The sequence below is a fragment of the Pinus tabuliformis genome, chromosome 5_2 (assembly GCF_031772625.1).
Source record: "Pinus tabuliformis cultivar Carrire ecotype Pingquan chromosome 5_2, CPIR1, whole genome shotgun sequence".
In the NCBI taxonomy this organism is placed as follows: domain Eukaryota; kingdom Viridiplantae; phylum Streptophyta; class Pinopsida; order Pinales; family Pinaceae; genus Pinus; species Pinus tabuliformis.
The window spans coordinates 431,198,403-431,220,289 of record NC_142306.1 but is presented as its reverse complement, the minus strand read 5'-3'; the positions used below and the strand labels follow the sequence as shown (position 1 = coordinate 431,220,289).

The window sequence follows — 21,887 nt, the reverse complement described above, 5'->3', positions numbered from 1 at the left end:
CTGCTTCTGCTATCTCACACTCTGGTTCTTCACCACACCAACAGCTCCCACACTCCTCTGTTTTTACTATTTTATGCATTCCCGTGCCTCTTTCCATTCGTTTTCTCTTACATGCTGGCTCTTTGGCTTCCTCCTCGGTCGCTGTCATTTCCTCTAATGCTCGATTGCTTCTTTAGCTTCCCATATTTCGGTTTCCTTTGTCTTATTCATGGTCACAGGACACGTTGAATCAATGTCCAGGTCCAAGTCATATGTAGAGGACACATATTCAGAAAACTATAACAGCACTCCTGTTTTCTCATGATAGTAGGCATACACAGGGATGGCATTATTTAACAGACCTGCCATGTCTTGATCGCAATCGCCATCGATATCATTTCAGCCTCCTAAACTATCAAAACCATTATCATATGCATTTTGGCCCTTCAAACCGCGCACAAGGAAAATATGTAAATTCACAAGAAATGTGACCAAAACAGTCAAAAGACTAAGGGGTAGACTTCAATATTAATATTAAACCTGCATCTAAACTGTATCGGATCCACAGCTTAAATCACAATTGGAAATTCATGAGGTTCTTATATATCAGCCCCATGATATCGCCAATGGCCAATGGCTAATACTCCACTGCTCTGATGAGCCGGATGTGATGTAGCATTCAACCATAGTTTATATGCCCATTGGGTCCAGTCTTGCAATTCACAATCAGCACTTGTAGTTGGACAACCCTCTGTGTAGCATTGCGATGGGTGGATGCGATATGGTATTAACCGTGGTTTATATTCCTGTCACATCCGACGAAGCCGCAGAGTTTAAGCCCTGCCATCCAATCGTCCACCAAGTGATCCAACGATATTCGCACCTCCTGCACCCACCAGCTGCCCGTGCATTAACACACAATCAAAGCGGTTTCTGCCCTGTCCCATCTGTCATGCATCGCCCAGTGATTATGATCACTCGCCCGCGTACGATTACCGCGCACCCTCCAAAGGTGGTGTGATCAATACCATTTACCGCCATCCCCGCTAGCTATCTCCTGTGCATCTTTATCACCCTATAGCCATTGGATCTGTTCGCTGGAAATCTGACAGCTCATGTTTGTTTGCTGTTAAATGCATCCATTGCTCCTCCAATAATGTATTATGCTCATACAATATAAACTCTGCCTTTTCCACTCCGTCAGTGTATTTTCATATGTATCTAAGTCTTCCGCCTCCGATAGCTTTGATAACTCTATCGCTCCTCTGTTCTGCTTGCTCTGTGAACTATGTATATATATATATATATTACATATATATGTGTATATATGTCTCCTCCTGCAGCTCCTCTAACTCTGGTTACATATATATCTGTATATATATATATATATATATATATATATGGCTCCTCTACTGGCTCTGTCTGCTACTCTTGTCTCCATCTGCTCCTCTGGCCTCTCGTCTCCATCTATTCCTCTGGCGTCTCGTCTCCATCTACTCCTCTGGCTTGGTAGTGTCTTTCAAAGACCTCCTTGCATATATGAATGCCTCTCTTGCTCTGATATGTTGTAATATGCTTTGATATGCCTCCTTAGGTAGCTCCTCTTTGCTTATGGCTTGGCTATCCTGATGACCTTGCTCCTGTCTCTTCATGAATCTGCTCTACTTCCCCTTGGCTTCATGTCATCCTTTAGTATTTAGAATATTTCCATATTGACATCAATGACAACCTGTGTCAACATTAAATATATAACAACTTATTCAGGGTGCATTACTAGACTAAATTATGTTATACAAGTTCCCCTATATCATGATTTTAATCTATTATGAGGGTGCTTGGAAGATAATGATGGCGTAAGAAGTCATAATGGCGCCATCATGAAATCACTAATGTAGGAAAAAGTGAGAAATCTTAAAAATATGTACATGTTCGTAATACTATAGACTTTGTGCTCCCCATATCGCCTCACATACATGTTAGTTTGGATTTTCAAGAACATGTGCACATTTTCAAATTATTGTGCATGTTTTCGAGAACATGTGCACATTCTCAAAAGCATGAGTAAGATTTCAACAGTGTGAGGGAAATTTCAAAAAAACACATGCTTTCAAGAATGTGTCTATTTTCAAGAACATGCATGTTATTTCATGTCTAGAATCTTTAAGATGTAGGGAGGGACAGAGGGAGGGAGAGATATAGCTGGACGTTTGCTTCAAATGAGTGAATAAGTAAGCGAGGGAGGGAAGGAGGGACATATATGGAAATGAAGGAAGTGGAGTGAGTGTGGAGAGACAAAGGAGGATAAAGAGAGGGAATGAAGTAGAGAGGTGTAAATGGATAAGGAGAGAGTTAATGAGTGAGAGTCACAAATTAAGAGGGAGATGGAGTCACGGGGTAGATAAAGAGCGGTAGGAAGAGGGAAATGTAGAGAGGGAAAGGTGGCTGATAGTGGCCAATGGGGAAGGGAGATAAATGGAGAGTAGAGAAGAGAGAAGAACAAGGAATAGAGAGAGTGAGCATGTGTGTGTGTGTGTGTGTGTGTGTGTGAGAGAGAGAGAGAGGAGAGAGATGGAGGAAGGTACACAATGAATAATATATATGTTTTAATAATGTCATGTTCTTTTTGATAAAATGATTATATTATGAGAGTATAAATATTTTATGTTAAAAAAGTTAATATCAGTTTTTAGTGTTGTAATATCTCTCTTTTCACTCTAATTTACAACAATAATTGAGTGCATTTTAGATTTTTTAATTACATGGATTTCTTGATTGATGTCCTTCAACTAGAATTATGTTTGGTACTATTTGGGATTATACAGTCATCTAATAATTCATCATGGCATGAATATATATGAATCACAAACATATCAATAGTTATATACTGTTGTTGGATACTTTGATTGGGTGTATGAATAAGTGACTTGATTTTATGGTGTATATATATGATTTTTACTATTAATCTAAACTTCTTGTATAAATCTACTAATGACCTGTAAAGTGGATATGAAGAACCACATGGATATTTAATGTAACTTGAAGTTGCACACCTAAGTTGTGGATAAGACGTTATCCATCAATTTGAATATGATGTTGTGAAGATGTTAATATGATTTAAAACTTGTTAGAAAATGAGCTATTTGATGTGTATATGTAAATGTGTGTGTGTGTTTCTCTCTCTCTCTCTCTCTCTCTCTCTCTCTCTCTCTCTCTCTCTCTCTCTCTCTCTATATATATATATATATATATAGATACACGTTATTTCTAATTAACCTTAGATATGTGTAAGTGTTGTAAGGAGAGGTTGATACATGATTGAGAAATTACACATTTCCATGATGCGGGCCATATGAAGTAACTCACAAGGTATAACTAAGGGGCATGTTATAGTTATATGCAATCCTCAGACCTCAATGACCATGAGCCTCTCACCTTGAATAAACTAAGGGGCATGTTATATATACACGCAATCTTCAAAACTCAAAGACCACGAGCATCTCACCTTGAGAAAATGGAATGTAGATAACATATACTTTTTCCTTGTTATATTGGTTTTCTTCCTACCATGAAAATTCCTAATTCGATGGATGATCATAACCTCACCATTCGTACTAATTATAATGGTATCAATAGTAATATCGATACATATTCAATATTTCAAGAAATATATGCTTTATGTGCATCCCATTCAAAATAAAATTATGAAAAAGAAAATTATGAAAGTAATATTCCTATAAGGATAATTACATGCATTCAATAAGGGTGAGCATCCGAGGTAAAAATATGTTCCATTTCTTTGTGGAATTTGAAATGGAAGTTAGATGTTAACAATGTGTATTGGTATAAATTTAATATAATATCTTACAATTTTTTAATTAAGAATTAAATGTTACTTGAAATAACCAAGAAAGTTAGAAATGATAATAGAAAATTTGTTGATAGCATAAATAATAATATACATCTTTAGAAATTAGAATTATTTATGGAAGGGACATGTGGATGGATGAATAATAATGATATTAGTGAAATAATATTTAGAAATTTTACATAAGTGGACATGTTGTGTTTTCTACAAATAATGTAAGCCCACTAAGAGAGAGACTGACCATATAAAAAATCTAGATGATTATTTTACTACTGAAAAATTGCAAAATAAAATGGCAAAGAATTTTCTCCTAATTTTATTAGATATTTATCAAGTTTTATTTGGAAATGGATATTGATATCTCTTTAATTGCTACATAATTTATTAATAAAATATTTAGATCATTTGATTATTGTTTTTTTTTTTTTTTCTAAGCAACATTACCTACTTTGTATTAATATTTACAGCGGAAATTTACATACGATTTTCTTGCTGCTCATGTGGCTCCATGGCAGCTGTGACATATTCCCAAAACCCATTACATTTCTGTGAAACCCACCACCTGAAGGTAGCAAGACATCTCCCTACAAACCGCCAACAAAAAGACACAAAACATCTCTGTGAAACCCACGCAGGGGCAGAGTTTGTCAAATGGATACAGGGCCTGTGATGATGGCCCAAGCCAAAAAAACTCCATTCCATAACGGAAAAGAAACCAAGAGACAGCAGTTGATACATACGACCCAGAACCACCATTGAACAGAAAAAAACTAGAAAGACTAAAGACAACAAGAGAGATAACAGAACCGACCACGATCCCACACGCGTCCAGGCATCATGCATGAGAGCCACCTGGGCTTAGCCTTCTTTCGCGTCGTCCCCTGGCTCGTCCTCGGGCTTAGCTTCACGAATCCAAGCCCAGCCATGTCCTTCTGGTAGGCCGTCCAAGAAGGCCGGCAATTCAGGTTCGATCTTCCGCAGTGCCGCTTCCCTCGAGCTTGAGGCCTCCCCCAAAGGCCTCTTACCTTTGTCCACAACCCGACATTCTTCCGCCAGAGCCTGAGGCAGACTTCCCTCTTGCACCAGGGGAATTCCTTCTTCGTTATCCAAGGGATTCTCCATTGGAGGTGGCCGAGGCAAGCCATCTTCATTCTCGTCCGGGATCCTGGTAAACAACACTGAAATATGGGCATTGATGCCCAAATTTTCTCTGGTATTGCGCAATGTGAAGATGACAGAGCCGAATGCAGGTAGGCTTGGCTCGCCATTGCTGGACCCTCCAGCTTCCACAAATTGGCTAGCCTGCACCTGAGGAGCTCCCGCACGTCGATAACAGTAAACACAGCAGCAATGGTGGTGTAGATCAGCTGCAGGCCCGCAAGAGGATCTGGCTCACCCTGAGCCTCTGCCTCGACGACATGGCATTTTCTCCCACACCATTCTTCCAGATTCCTCTTCCTCAGACGAAGCTTCCTTCCAATTCGGCTTTCGATGGCAGACAAAAGACTGTAAGCATGAACCAGGGAGGACCAGCAGTCGGCCAGCCTCCCCCAATTCCACAATGACTCCAGAATTCTCAGAACGCAGAGCAAGAACACCATCGCTGTGGGTTTCATCTGCTCCCAAATCGACATTCTTAACGACCCCTTCATTCCTTCGATTTGTCCCCGCATTGAATGCGGCCATCCTCCTCTGCTGTGGTTCCTGCGCCTTCATAAAGGCTAGTGTGCTGCATTGCTGGTCGATGGGAGGTGGCGGCGAGGAGCCTTAAAGCCCTCCGTCCGTCGCGTGTCCTATCGGCCGTGGCAAGTGGCCTTACCTGGTCATGCGAGGTGGCACCCGCATCCGGGACTGCAGCCTCCTCTTGGATTAAGCTTTCACACTCCTGGAGCTGCTGCCTGTTGGTTATGATGTTTGTGTTGCCTGAGATTAGTGGGGTGCTGGTCTCAACCCCAATATTGGCCAGGAGATCTGCAACTTTGTTTCCTTCCCGTCGAGTGTGTTTGAAGGAAATAGCCCTTGCATTATCAATCCTGTGCGCTATTTCATTTAATCTTGCCTCAAGTCTCCAGCTGGGAGCTATTTTCCTTGCTTGTGAACCATTATGTATACGAGTTACCATGTTAATGAGTATTTGAGAGTCCCCTTCAACAATTAAGGGTTGGAGATTAAGGTTCCAGGCAATTTGAAGGCCCTGCCAGAGCCCCTCCAACTCTGCTGAATTGTTGGTGTCCCATCCAATGCTTCCTAGGTAGATTTGAAGGGGAGTGCCCTCATGGTTTCTGATAATGCCTCCAAACCCTGCAGCCCCTGGGTTGCCTTTGGAGGCCCCATCAAAGTTTAACTTGAATGAGTTTTCAGGGGGAGCAGTCCAGTGACAATCTTTTCTAATGCTGCTGCTATTGGGGAGGTTGCTTTTTTGGGTATCTTGAGGTATCTGCAGCTGCCAATTTCTTAGAATATTCTGCTCACTGTCCTCAGTTGGCCTATCTTCTTTGGTCCAACTTTGGAGCGCCATTGTTTCTTGAATGTTTCCTTGAATCTTGCTCCATATTACCTCTAGCGGCGATTTTTTGTTCTTGAAGATACGCTGATTTCGTTCCTTCCAAATATTCCAAAGAACAATCCCTGGGATTATACTCCATAGATGATTGAGAAGTGAGCTTTTGTATGGTTGCCTGGGCCATAGCCTTAAGGAATTGATGATGTCGTCCTCCTTGATGCCTTGTCTTTGACATCTGAATCTGACCCTGTTCCAGAGAAGCTTGGCTAAGGGGCAAGAATTCAGTAGATGCTGGAGGGTTTCCTCATCCTGAAGACAGTTGTGACAGATCGAGGGGCCATGGAAGTTTCTCTGTCTGAGTTTATCCCAGGTGAGAATCTTTTTGTGTCCGATCAGCCAGAGAAAATAGGAGATTTTTGGCCAAGGACCAAGTTCCCAAATTTTTTTCCATAGAGGGTCGGGGTTAGCTGCGAAGTTACAAAGAGTTTTGTAGGCTTCTGCAGTGGTATAGGTTCCTTTAGGCAGGTATCCCCATCGGAGAATGTCCTCGCCATTGTTCTGTCTTATTCTTCTTTTCCGTAACTCAATATCCATCTCCTTATGCATCCTATCCTCATCGCTGTTAAGGATTTGGCTGCTTGCTTTCCATTTTCTGAAGCCTTCTTCGAGCTCTGGTTGCCAGTAAGATTGGACCTTTTCCTGTTGTTGTTCCTGCCTCTTCGGTATCATTGTGGGGTGGAGAATGTTCGTAAGTCTTGGCATTTGATTCCAGGCGTCCATCCAGAATCTTGCACTACAACCATTTCTGATTTCCCAGAAGCTATGCTGTTGTATAATGTGATGGTGTTGCTTTGCAGCATTCCATATCAAAGAGCCTTTTTCAGTGGGAGTGAATCTTATGAGTTCCTCTTGGGGTCTGTTGTCTGCATACTTCGCTGTCCATATCGTTCCCCAAGGTTTGTCTGGGTTGGTGAGCCACTGCCACCAGATCTTGGCATTCATGATGGCGTTACTGTGTTCAGGGTCTCTTAGCCCAATTCCTCCTTTGTCCCTGGGCATGCAGACTTTTGTCCATCTGACCAAGGCCCATTTTCGATTGGTGGCCGAGCTGCTCCATAGGAAGTTTCGCTGCATGTTCCTGAGACTTTTCAAGACCCATTTTGGTGCAGCCATAGAAGAAAACAAGTAAAGAGGCATAGCTTGCAAAATCGATTTGATGAGTATCATTCGACTGGCTAGATTAAGCGACCTGTGAGTCCAGAGGTTGAGGCGATTTTCTATTTTGTCCAGAAGGGTGCGCCAGGCAGAGTGCTTGATAGCTGAAGCAGTGAGGGGGGCACCTAAGTACTTGGAGGGAAGAGACGCAGAGGAGAAGCCTAAAATGCGGGAGACAGCAGATTTGACAGACGGGGGAGTATGAAAAAAGAAAATTTGCGATTTGGAGCAGTTGATAGTCATGCCAGACGCCAGAGAGAAGTCCTGGAGGAGACCTTTGAGTCTACGGGCTTCTTGAGCCGAGGGGTACCCAAACAGCATTGTATCATCAACGAATTGCTGATGGGAGAGGGCAGGGGAGTTATGCACAGAGATACCTTTAATTTGCCGCAAGCAAAGAGCTTGCTTGATGTGCCTTCCCAGCCCTTCGGCCATCAAAACGAAAAGAAAGGGGGAGAGGGGGTCTCCTTGCCGGATGCCCCTGGAGGGATTGAACGAGCGGGATGGAAAGCCGTTGACCAAGATGGAGAAATGAGTGGAGTTAATCATGTTCAGGATCCATCGAATCCAAGAAGGACAAAAACCAAAGGCTTTAAGCATATGATGGATATAGTTCCAGTTCAGTTTGTCAAATGCTTTTGAAAGATCTAGCTTGAGAAGCATACCTGCTTGCTTAGAGTTCTTGAGAGAGTGGATATCATTTGATTATTGTTAATTTGTAAACATTTATATAATCTTTGTAACTTCAAATCAAAAGCCCCACTTCCTCTTCCATTTACTAAGGTAGAGAATGATAAGACCTTAAACCACTGGCACGAGAAACCTATGATCACTTTATAGAAAAAAATAAAATTCTTATCGTTAAATTAAAAGCAACACATATACAACTAATATTCATAAAATCTAAATATAAACTTATTTCAATATCTTTTAAAACTAACTTGTACAAATTCATATAATCCTAAAATCTATATATAAACTTATTTCAATATCTTTTAAATCTTCGTAATAATATAAACAAATTCATATAATCTTCGTAACTTGAGGGAGGAACCCTCACTCCCTCTTACTCTAACTATCACATGAGAAAAGAGTGGAAAGCGAATGATACCTAAATGTTTGCAAGAACAAGTTTGCAAAATTCAATAATCTTTTGACAAAGTTGAGAATTGTTCGAGGCTAAAAAGTCAAAAGATCGACGGTTTCGTATTCAGATGCAAATTTAACTGACATGCTAGCGAACAGTTAGTCGTCAAACGATCACCTCGTAGCATATCTATAATGATGTAATGCTGTGAGATTAGGGATGCTTCAATCTACGAAATATTTCAACTTAAATTTTTGTTTTTTTCATTCATATTTTAATGTATGAATGATCGTTATTTTTGTGTTTTCTCATTCATATTTTAATGTATGAATGATCGTTATTTAAACGTATCTATTTGAAAGCAATAGAAGACCATTTTTATTCGGAATTGAAAAAGAAAATTAAATTTTTTTATTTTATTATCTCAAGTATATCAGTTTCATTGAAAATATGTAATATATTTGTTCGAGGGTAGATCATTTTTTGAGATTCGAGGTTCAAGCTTCCTGGTTGGTCAGCCAACAAAAAAACATTGAAAACAAGAAAAAAAACAAAAAGAGGGGTGGGAAGTTTAATTGGTGACCGTGTTTGTTGTGAAATATTATATAAATCATGGTAACTAAATTCGAATTCATTTTATTGGATATAAAAAAAAAATTCAACTATGTAAAATTTAATATAGAATTCAATAATACATATTTTACAAATATTTAAGCATTTCTTTTAATTTAATTTTTAAATTTGAATGAACAATGATTATACTAAAATTTTTAATGAAAATTTATTAAATTATTTTTTAATAGAAATATTTATGTTTACTTATCTCTAATATTAATTTCCCCTATCTAAGATGTTATAGAACCTTTCTCTCTAAAATAGTTTAGAAATAATAAGGAACAAAATGCATCAAATTTATAAATATCTTTCACTCGAAAACATGTAAAAGTAAAATCTAATAATAAGAAACAAAATTCAAAACTAAAATTCAATGCAAAAATTGAAATATTAGGTATTAAAAAAATGATTCAAAATTTAGAAAAGATAAATGCGATTTACAAACATTCAGGCCACTTAATATTTTTCTATTATTTTAGATATGAGAGTTACCATTTATTTTATTTTATATATAAGAACTACTAGTTTACAATTGCAATATGCCATATTATAATCTTTACCATATAGGAATTATTTTTTTATATAAACACAATTTATAAAATCTACGAAAAGAAAGTGACGGGACCTTAGCTGTGACCCTCTTATACAACTTGGGTGAGAAACTGAGGAGACCTTCATAGTGGCTGTCTTATACAACCTGGATTTTCCTTGGTATCCTTCCCTGTATTATTTCCACCATGGTTCGGTAGGTCAAAACATGAGACTTGCAACTTGTTGATTAATTTTATTAAGTAGTTGTTGATTGGATTTACTACCTATTGAAGTAATTTAGAGAGGGTAGTCTACTTCAGACATTTATGGATTGAGATTCTTCCTTCCCTTGATCCACCGATGCTCATGTTGGGCATAACGGGCTGGGTGATAAGGAGAGAGTAGGTAGAATGGAGGTTCCAAGCTTGCACTTGTTTAATAACGCTTATTGGGTAAGCACTATTTCTCTTGTTCAAGTCAGTTACCAGTTGCGAGATACTTATCAAGTTATGCGAGATACTTATCAAGTTATGCTTGTACATTGCTCTAGTTGATCTGGGTGGGATATGAGTGACATTATTTTAGTTGATTTGCGTCGGATATGAATGACTGAATGATTTGGATCGGACATGAGTGACTGAATGATTGTCCCAGTGATCCACTAACTCTATGGAAAGGAAGATCATGTGTTGGGGGCATGAATCACATTCTATAGTGAAGGTTGGAGGGCACAATTCAGGTGAGCTACTAGAAAGTTTTAAGTACGCTATAATGCATCATACAAAAGTTGTAGGCCACAATTTAGGTAAGCTACTAGAAAGTTTTGACTAAGCTATAATGCATCATACAAAAGTTGTACTTGATTGAATTGGCAAATTTGGTACCTACTTGGCAAATTTAGGTAATTTTTGGGAAATAGGACCCAATTTGGTAACTATTGTATAAATCATGAGATTCAAAGTTTAAATCCCGGTGGATTAAACCAACCGAAAATAAATAAATAAATAAATAAATAATAAAAAATAAATAAATAAATAAATAAATAAAATAAAATATTGAAAAAATAAGAAAAGTCAAAATTAAGAAGCAATAATTGAAATAGAAAAAAATAATAAAAAATTCTATATTAATAGAAAAAGTTAAAAGCTATTTCAAATGTTTTCTCACTTGAAACTCCTAAGTATACTGAAAGAATCTTAACTAGAGTGCTTTGGTAAACACTTAGTTTAGTTTCCCTATCTATGTTCCAATCAAATATATTCTTTAACCGACCTATTTGTGACTTTTACGAAATTGTTATATTTTCAATCCCACAATATTAATAAATAATATATAAGAAATAGTATAAATAAATTTTACTCTAATACTGTCAATTTTTTAATATACAATTAATAACTACTCATATGAATTTACCTTTTGGAATATCTAAATCAATGCTTCCTTTTAGTAAAAATAATTCAATTCTTTTTTATAAGTTTTATAAATAAATAATGATTTTCTTATTTTAATTATCTTTAAAAAAATGTTTTTTAAATTTAGCTATTCATTTTAGATCTCATTTGTGGGGAACTAAGTTTCCCTAAAACAATTGCTTAAATGTAATTGCATATTTTATATAGTCTTTTATTTTATATAGAGTATTGTAATACAATTTTTTTTTCCTTTTAATTCTTGGAATTTTAAATACAAAATTATTTTTATATTTAGTTATTATATATTTTATTTATGTTAGATTTTTGTCCTTACTTTTCTTCTTCAGTGATAAAAATGATGTGTAATTTCTTAAATTTTAAATAAAATAAATTTGTGTCAACTTGTAATAACCTAAGATTATGTAAATATGAAAATTACTGTGGTAAAAGACATTAATACAGTTGTTGTTTATGTTTAAAAACAAAACTGTGATAAACTATTTTGATAAAAGTAATTTAAATATTTTCTTGAAATGCTGGCAGCCTCTAAGAGGTGGATTGAAAAGAAAGAGATCAGTTACATTAACTGATGGAAACTACCTTCCCCAGAACAGGAAAAGTCCTGGCTATAGGGGAAAGTTCTGTGCTGTGTGGACAGACAGAAGGAACCTTTTCCAAGAAGAGAAAAGAGGAAAAACAAGAAAAGAAAGGACTGGTTAAGTCTGGTGAGGACCAGATAACCAGGCACAGAAAGTGCACAAATCTGGTTGAGGGCTAGAGGCCTGCAAGATGGCTCGGGGGGAGAACTCCATCTGGGAGATGGATCTCATGGCTGGGTGGAAGAGCATAAACAAGTACAGGTGACTTGCTTGAGAAACCATTACTGATACTGGCGAACCAGGTACGGTTTCAAACTGCAGAGTCTCTGTTTGAATATGAAAAAATACAGTGAATGTACAGTAGTTAAACAGGAAGCAAGTTTCTTTTTCTAGTTACTGTCATAATGATAAGAAACTGTATAGATATGGGTAAAGTTAAAGGACAGGTTGTCATAAACCTAGTCTGACTGTAGATAAAGCTACATGGAAAGGTGAAGTTAAAAACTGGTTATAGGAACCAGGAAAGGTAACCAAGAACTGGTTATCGAATGACTGTCAGAATATAACCTCGTGTAGAAGACCGAGTCACTGTTTAACAGTGCGTAAACTAACATTGACAGAATAGCATTAAATATCTTGATAAATGATCAAGTCTATACCTGAGGGTGTCGACAGAGTGAGGTTAGAACCTCTGAGTCTGAGGAGACGAGCACTGACGGTAGTCAGATGCTACCCTGTCGTCGGAGGGATAAATAATACCTTCAGATGTTTAATACAAAAGACTAACGAAATGAAAATACACAGAAAGAATACCCAGACAAACAGCGTTAATCTGATAACTGTGCAAACAGGAAATGAGATTATTATGACATTTCATCAACCCATGTTCCCAAAAATACAGTGGTAGCGAACACGGTAACACGAAGTCAGCTCCGTGGAGCGATGAACTGGAAGAGAATATATTCATGTATATGAAACCCTGTGCATGTAAATCGATAGAGAAATATATTTACACATCCAAAACCCTGTACATGAAAATGGAAATGGAAAATATATTCAGGTATACAAATCCTATGCATGTAAACCGAAAGGAGACACATAGGTATATATATAATCCTGTGCATGCAATCGAAAGAAGTTACATAGTTATATGTATACAAAATCTGGTTCACGCAACTTCGAAAGTGGCATATATGCATAGATACGAGAAATCTGTGTATTCGTTGCATTCAAACCTCAGGCATGTATATATACAGTGCGACATTACCCTAGCGAAAAGGAAAAATATAATACCAACTCTGTTAGCTGTTCAAACGTTTATATAAATACTGAGCAGACTTAATAAACAACAGCAGCATGGAAATGCGGAACGAAGCAATCATTATAACCGAGATAGCTCATAAGGCTGCCTTTGTAAAAACGAAGAAAAACAGTGATAAAACATGCACCCCATGCTCTGATCTATCACGGTTGAACATACAGACTAAACCCATTTATAATGCAAACGGAAAACGGCCCTAAGGGCTTAGACTGAATCATAATCCATGTATAAGTTACAAATATACATATAGAACTCCAAATGTCAAATGCCGAACGGCTAAACCGTGATAACACAACACTGTTCCTACATTATTCAAATGAGATTATCAAAATAGAACCGAACCCTTTAGCCAGGTCTGTGTGTTAAGACCGGGTCGGTAATTACATGTCCTAAGGTAGACAGGCCACACCAAAAACAATTGAGCACGCCGCGATAGGCTGCATTTCAATAAAATAAGTCTTCAATACATACAACCGAACTCCGGGAGGAATCCACTGTGAGTAACATTCTCCTAAAAAGTCATGAATCTAACCAGAACACGAAAAGAGACTTAAACGCAAATGGCGAGGGTTCCTTGGAAGAATACCTCGGCAAGCAAAACAAAGAGACCCTTCTTCAAGCTGCAGACTGCACAAACGTAATGCAAACCCCTCAATCGATGGTCTGCGAGCTCTTGCGAGCAGGGGTAATGTAAGTAAGAACTAAACTCATACCTGTGGCCACCGAGAAGGTGGGTTTTCCATGTGTGAATGCCTTGGCACCACCAGGAGGGTACCGGAAGCTCAACGGCATACCCTGCAAACAAGAGGAATCATCCATTAGAAACTGTTACACATAAATAGTCCTGTAAGTGTATACAATGAATCGAAGGGTCGAAGGTTAAATACCTGTGGCGGAATAGTTTCAGTCATGTTACAGCTTGCAGAGCAATTGCAGGTTAAGAGATTAACACTAGTAGAGTTTAGCCAGAGGAGGAGCGCCGAGAAGGAGCCAGAAGGGCCAAGCAAATGAACAGACTCCGAAAGCGTTTGGATGAAGTTATGTAATGACATAATCCCTTGTGCAAACCTTAGCCGTTTGATCCTATGGCATGATCCTGACCGTCTGTGCAGAGCGGGAACCCCAGGTGTAGAGACCGAGATCCCTGTGACCGAAGCGTCACATGGCCTAAGGAGCCAAGACTTGCCACCTGTCTTGGAAAGGACTGCAGTCTTAAAGGCAGGAGTGAGCTCGCACCTGCAAGGGCTGCGGCAGGACCGCCGAAGCCCGAGCCACATTAACAATCCCTGAGATTAAACTGGTGAACGAGATCTGGCTAACATTAAGTCAATGCGTACATGAACCAGCGTGACATGGCGTGGAAGCCACGTAGTTCATAAAAACTCCAAGTTGCAATAGTAACCAGTGCATAAATTGTTAGCTTTTCATACGTGGCATGAGCATGGATTTTATTACCATATATGCTGACATAAAGATTGGAAAGTGTGTGATTTATATATATAACAAATGTTAGAATAAAGCGTACAGTAAATTTTTTTTTTATGTATGTGAACGATGGTGTGACAATTGGTATCAGAGCCCAGTTTCAACACTGTGGCCTCAAGCAGAACATGTTTCACTGTGCAGCAGCCTACACCATGCATATGTATGTAAGTTAGTAATTTAACTAACTGTTGTTCTGTTTATTTAGGGGAAAATACAGAAATTACAACAGTTGACAGTTAAATCGGAAAGAAGACAAAATGCAAGGACCTGGCAGTAACCCTCAGGAGAACCCGGAGCTGTGGGTACAGTTGGGTGAAGCAACCAGAAGTACCAACCTGGCAATACTAGAAACTGTTCAAGAGTTGAAAAATGAGATGGCACGTTTGCGAGAAGACAACGCGCGCTTGACAGTTGAACAAGAAAGGATTCTGAAGAGTTTGTCGGACAGGCAAAATCCGCCTTTATCTAACCCCAGCGCGGAACAGCAGAGGATGACAGAAGAACAAAATTATCAGATTGAACCTGAAATTTCCGAGGGCAAAGAGGATCATTCTGACAATGTACCAGAGCAGCAAACTTCAAAACGTCAGAGGATGGAACTGCAGGGAGAATTCCGAAAGATTAAACCCCCTCATTTCGATGGCGAACAGGAGGAAGCAGCTGAAGCTTGGTTAATAAATATGAATAAATATTTCCAGTTGTACGAATATGATCATAACTTGAAGGCGAGATTAGCTATCTTCCAGTTACAAGGTAAGGCAACCTTGTGGTGGGAGGAAATCAAAATTGTCAAAGGGGTAAGCGAACGAACTATTACCTGGGAGAAATTCCAGAAATACTTCAGAGAAAGGTACCTGACTGAACGCTTCTACGATGAGAAGGAAAGAGAGTTCCATGATTTAAGATTGGGACAGCAGACCATGGACGAGTTCATTAATCGTTTTACCTCCCTGCTACGTTATGTACCTTACATCAAGGAGGAGAAAGCCAAGGTCCAAATGTTTGTGAGTAGCTTACCTGCATATATAAGGGAGAGGATTGAGTTTGACAATCCTAGGACCATGGATGAGGCTATTCGTAAAGCAAGGATCTGCTATCAGCAGAGTAAGCAGAAGGGGGATACTTCGAACAAAAGATGAAATGAGAAAAGGAGCAGTCGGATGGTTGGAAGCGGCAAGGGAGGTCGCAGCAATGGAAGTAAGGGAGCTGGTAAAGGATTAAACAGTAGATCTGTAACAAGAAGTGCGCCCCAAACTAGACCAGGAATTGAAAATAGAGTGAGTGAGCAGCCTGCTAGACCAGAAGGTGAGGGAATGACCAGACCTCCAGTTCAATGCTGGGGCTGTGGAGGGCCTCACTATGTTAAAAACTGCCCACAGCGAAAGGGGACAGACCAGATATCCCAGATTCATGAAGCATCGACTGTTGGGGACGTGGCACATAGTGTACCCAGAATTAATGCAGCGTTGGAGGACCGCCAAGCGGAGTACCAGCCATCTATGGTTGAATTTGAAGGTAAAATTTCAAACCTTTCTATAGCTGTTCTTATTGACCCAGGAGCTACTTTAAGTTAGGTTAGCCCAAAAATAGTAGAACAGTGTAAACTGCAAGCTGAAAAGTTCATAAATCCGTGGCTGGTCCAATTAGCTACAGGAGCCAAGAGACGAGTCTTGGCCAAAGTAAATAATTGTTCCTTAACCATAGCAGGGCAGCCAATAGTGGCAGATTTAAATGTACTACCGTTGGGTTCCTATGATATCCTGATTGGGATGGATTGGCTGGAGAAACACTGGTCCTTGGTGAATTGCAAGACAAAAACTATATACTATAAGGATGACTGTGGGGAGCAGCAGGAGTTACAAGGAATCAAACATCCTGTACAGATTCGACCCATTACAGCAACTCAGTTAGCTAAATGCATCAGGAAGAAATGTCAAATCTATGCTATTCAGGTGGGATACGCAAATCAGAAGGATAAAACTGCCATGTTGGGTAACATTCCGGTGGTGCAGGAATTTGCAGATGTTTTTCCCAAGGAAGTACCGGGATTACCACCTAAAAGAGATGTGGATTTCACCATTGAACTGATTCCGGGGGCAGCACCTGTATCACGGGCACCATACCGTATGAGTGTACCGGAACTAACAGAATTAAAAATGCAACTGCAGGAGCTGTTAGATAAAAATTACATCCATCCCAGTGTATCACCCTGGGGAGCCCCAGTGCTGTTTGTCAAAAAGAAAGATGGAACTTTTCGGATGTGCATTGATTATCGTCAGCTGAATAAGCTTACGATCAAAAATAAATATCCTTTGCCTAGGATCGACGAACTTTTTGATCAGGTGAAGGGAGCGACGGTATTCTCTAAAATCGATCTGCGATCTGGTTACCATCAGATCAGAATTAAAGAGGAGGATATCGCTAAGACCGCTTTCAGAACGCGGTATGGGCATTATGAGTTCGTGGTGCTACCTTTTGGTCTGACCAATGCACCTGCTACCTTCATGTGTTTGATGAACAGTGTGTTTCACAGGTTCTTAGATAAGTTTGTGTTGATATTCATAGATGACATTCTGATTTACTCTCGATCAAGGAAGGAGCATGAGGAACACCTTAGATTGGTGTTGCAAACTTTGCGAGAACATCAATTATATGCAAAGTTTAGTAAGTGTGATTTCTTCAAGGAGGAGATACAATACTTAGGCCATGTAATCACAAAGGAAGGAATTGTAGTAGATCCTGAGAAAATCAGAACTATAATGGAGTGGCCCATACCAAAGGACGTGGCAGATATTAGGTCCTTTATGGGGCTAGCAGGTTATTACAGAAGATTTGTGGAAGGCTTTTCAAGGGTAGCATACCCTATCACCTCCTTACAAAAGAAGGGAAAAGTATTTAAGTGGACCCCAGAATGTCAGCAGAGCTTCGAACAGCTCAAGCACTTACTCACCACCGCGCCCATATTATGTATAGCTGATCCTAATAAGGATTACGTGGTCTGCACTGACGCAAGTAAAGAAGGTGTGGGAGGAGTGCTGATGCAAGAAGGAAGAGTCATTGCATATGAATCAAGGAAACTGAAGGAACATGAGCAGAAATACTCTGCTTACGACTTGGAGCTGGCAGCTGTTATTCATGCACTGAAAATGTGGTGACACTACCTCTTGGGGAGGAAATTTTTGCTGTTAACAGACCACCACATCTTAACGAATTATTTCAGCCAGCCCACTTTGAATGCGAGGCAAGCTTGTTGGGCTGACTTTTTAAGCGGGTTTGACTTTGAAATTAAGCATTTAAAAGGGAAGGAGAACCGAGTAGCTGATGCATTAATTCGAAAGGTACAATGCGTGTGCAAGATTTCGGTCAGTAAGTGGCAGAGTACCCTACTTGAAAGGGTAAAAACAGCGGCTGATCAAGATGTTGTTTATCAGCAAATTAAACAGCAAGTACAGCAACTGTCTGGTAAGGAAATACAACAGGGGTATGAGCTAGATGATGCCGGAATGCTGTATTTCCATAAAAAGCTGTATATACCCAATGAAAATAGTCTTAGAAGACTGATTCTAGACGAATTTCATACCAGCCATTATACCGGGCATCCAGGATACCAGAAAATGGTTACCGCCCTTCGAAAAGAGTATTACTGGCCAAACATGAAGAAGGAGGTAGCTGAGTATCTAGCACGATGTCTAGAATGTCAGCAGATCAAAGCGGAGCACTTGCATCCAGCAGGGCTGCTACAACCCTTACCCATTCCGGAATGGAAATGGGAGACTATCTCCATGGATTTTATAACCGGATTGCCTCGAACGAAGAAGAATAATGATTCCATTATGGTGGTGGTGGATAAGTTGAGTAAGGCAGCACACTTCATACCTGTGCAATCAACATATAAGGCTGTGCAAATTGCTCATATTTTCATGCAAAATGTATTCAAATTGCATGGACTTCCGAAGGTAATTATCTCCGATCGTGATGTTAAGTTTACATCAGCCTTTTGGAGGACATTGTTTGCTGAGCTGGGAACACAGCTGAACTTTAGCACAGCTTATCATCCCCAAACTGATGGCCAAACGGAGCGAGTAAATCAGATTGTAGAGGACATGTTGAGAGCATGTGTTATGATGAAGCCAACCCAATGGGAAGAATATCTCCACCTGGTCGAATTCGCATATAATAATGGGTATCACTCCTCAACACAGATGAGTCCTTTTGAGGTCATGTATGGGCGAAAGTGCCGCACACCCTCAAGTTGGGGTGGACCTGAGGATAGACTACGAATTGGTCCTGAGATGCTCAAGGAAATGGAAGACACAGTAAAAAGGGTGCGTGCTAACTTAAAAGCCGCTCAGGACAGACAGAAAAGTTTTGCTGATCGGAAAAGAAGGTACAAAGAATTCCAAGTTGGGGATCATGTGTTTGTTAGAATCCAACCCAGAAGAAGTACCTTGCAGTGGAGCGGGTGTGCCAAACTTGCACCTCGCTATTTTGGACCTTTTCAAATCTTGGCAAGGGTGGGGCCGGTAGCTTATCAACTAGCTCTACCAGGCCATATTAGGATCCATAATGTTTTTCACGTTTCCGTATTAAAACAATACGTCTACGATCCTAAACATGTGATTCAATGGCAGAATGTTCGGGTAAGAATTAATCTGGTCATTCTAGATAAGCTTTGTCCCTAAACAGGAAAATAATTTAATCTGTTGCTGATTGCAGGTCGAGCCAGAAGGCGAGGTTCTGGTCGAACCACTGACCATTCTCGACCGGAGAGAAGTGCAGCTGCGAAAACGGGTTATTTCCCAAGCTAAGGTGCAGTGGCAACATTATGGGCCTGAAGAGGCCACTTGGGAGGATGAGGAACTCCTTAGAGAAGCTTACCCGAATTTGTTTAAGGGTGACGGACATCGGGACGATGTCCAATCACAGGGGGGGAGATGTAATAACCCCAGATTATGTAAATATGAAAATTACTGTGGTAAAAGACATTAATACAGTTGTTGTTTATGTTTAAAAACAAAACTGTGATAAACTATTTTGATAAAAGTAATTTAAATATTTTCTTGAAATGCTGGCAGCCTCTAAGAGGTGGATTGAAAAGAAAGAGATCAGTTACATTAACTGATGGAAACTACCTTCCCCAGAACAGGAAAAGTCCTGGCTGTAGGGGAAAGTTCTGTGCTGTGTGGACAGACAGAAGGAACCTTTTCCAAGAAGAGAAAAGAGGAAAAACAAGAAAAGAAAGGACTGGTTAAGTCTGGTGAGGACCAGATAACCAGGCACAGAAAGTGCACAAATCTTGTTGAGGGCTAGAGGCCTGCAAGATGGCTCGGGGGGAGAACTCCATCTGAGAGATGGATCTCATGGCTGGGTGGAAGAGCATAAACAAGTACAGGTGACTTGCTTGAGAAACCATTACTGATACTGGCGAACCAGGTACGGTTTCAACTGCAGAGTCTCTGTTTGAATATGAAAAAATACAGTGAATGTACAGTAGTTAAACAGGAAGCAAGTTTCTTTTCCTAGTTACTGTCATAATGATAAGAAACTGTATAGATATGGTTAAAGTTAAAGGACAGATTGTCATAAACCTAGTCTGACTGTAGATAAAGCTACATGGAAAGGTGAAGTTAAAAACTGGTTATAGGAACCAGGAAAGGTAACCAAGAACTGGTTATCGAATGACTATCAGAATATAACCTCGTGCAGAAGACCGAGTCACTGTTTAACAGTGCATAAACTAACATTGACAGAATAGCATTAAATATCTTGATAAATGATCAAGTCTATACCTGAGGGTGTCGACAGAGTGAGGTTAGAACCTCTGAGTCTGAGGAAACGAGCACTGACAGTAGTCAGATGCTACCCTGTCGTCGGAGGGATAAATAATACCTTCATATTTCTAATACAAAACACTAACGAAATGAAAATACACAGAAAGAATACCCAGACAAATAGCGTTAATCTGATAACTGTGCAAACAGGAAATGAGATTATTATGACATTTCATCAACCCATGTTCCCAAAAATACAGTGGTAGCGAACACGGTAACACGAAGTCAGCTCCGTGGAGCGATGAACTGGAAGAGAATATATTCATGTATATGAAACCCTGTGCATGTAAATCGATAGAGAAATATATTTACGCATCCAAAACCCTGTACATGAAAATGGAAATGGAAAATATATTCAGGTATACAAATCCTATGCATGTAAACCGAAAGGAGACACATAGGTATATATATAATCCTGTGCATGCAATCGAAAGAAGTTACATAGTTATATGTATACAAAATCTGGTTCACGCAACTTCGAAAGTGGCATATATGCATAGATACGAGAAATCTGTGTATTCGTTGCATTCAAACCTCAGGCATGTATATATACAGTGCGACATTACCCTAGCGAAAAGGAAAAATATAATACCAACTCTGTTAGCTGTTCAAACATTTATATAAATACTCAGCAGACTTAATAAACAATAGTAGCAGGGAAATGTGGAACGAAGCAATCATTATAACCGAGTTAGCTCATAAGGTTGCCGTTGTAAAAACGAAGAAAAACAGTGATAAAACATGCACCCCATGCTCTGATCTATCACGGTTGAACATACAGACTAAACCCATTTATGATGCAAACGGAAAACGGCCCTAAGGGCTTAGACTGAATCATAATCCATGTATAAGTTACAAATATACATATAGAACTCCAAATGTCAAATGCCGAACGGCTAAACCGTGATAGCACAGCACTGTTCCTACATTATTCAAATGAGATTATCAAAATAGAACCGAACCCTTTAGCCAGGTCTGTGTGTCAAGACCGGGTCGGTAATTACATGTCCAAAGGTAGACAGGGGACACCAAAAACAATTGAGCACGCCGCGATAGGCTGCATTTCAATAAAATAAGTCTTCAATACATACAACCGAACTCCGGGAGGAATCCACTGTGAGTAACATTCTCCTAAAAAGTCATGAATCTAACCAGAACACGAAAAGAGACTTAAACGCAAATGACGAGGGTTCCTTGGAAGAATACCTCGGCAAGCAAAACAAAGAGACCCTTCTTCAAGCTGCAGACTGCACAAACGTAATGCAAACCCCTCAATCGATGGTCTGCGAGCTCTTGCGAGCAGGGGTAATGTATGTAAGAACTAAACTCATACCTGTGGCCGCCGAGAAGGTGGGTTTTCCATGTGTGAATGCCTTGGCACCACCAGGAGGGTACCGGAAGCTCAACGGCATACCCTGCAAACAAGAGGAATCATCCATTAGAA

At 39.6% G+C, this 21,887-nt stretch overlaps 1 pseudogene; it reads right to left on the bottom strand.

The window, feature by feature from the left end:
* The window catches only part of LOC149159466 (arginyl-tRNA--protein transferase 1 pseudogene), a 52,215-nt pseudogene extending 51,847 nt beyond the window's left edge, over window positions 1-368 (bottom strand).
* Window positions 369-21,887: the final 21,519 nt, after the last annotated feature.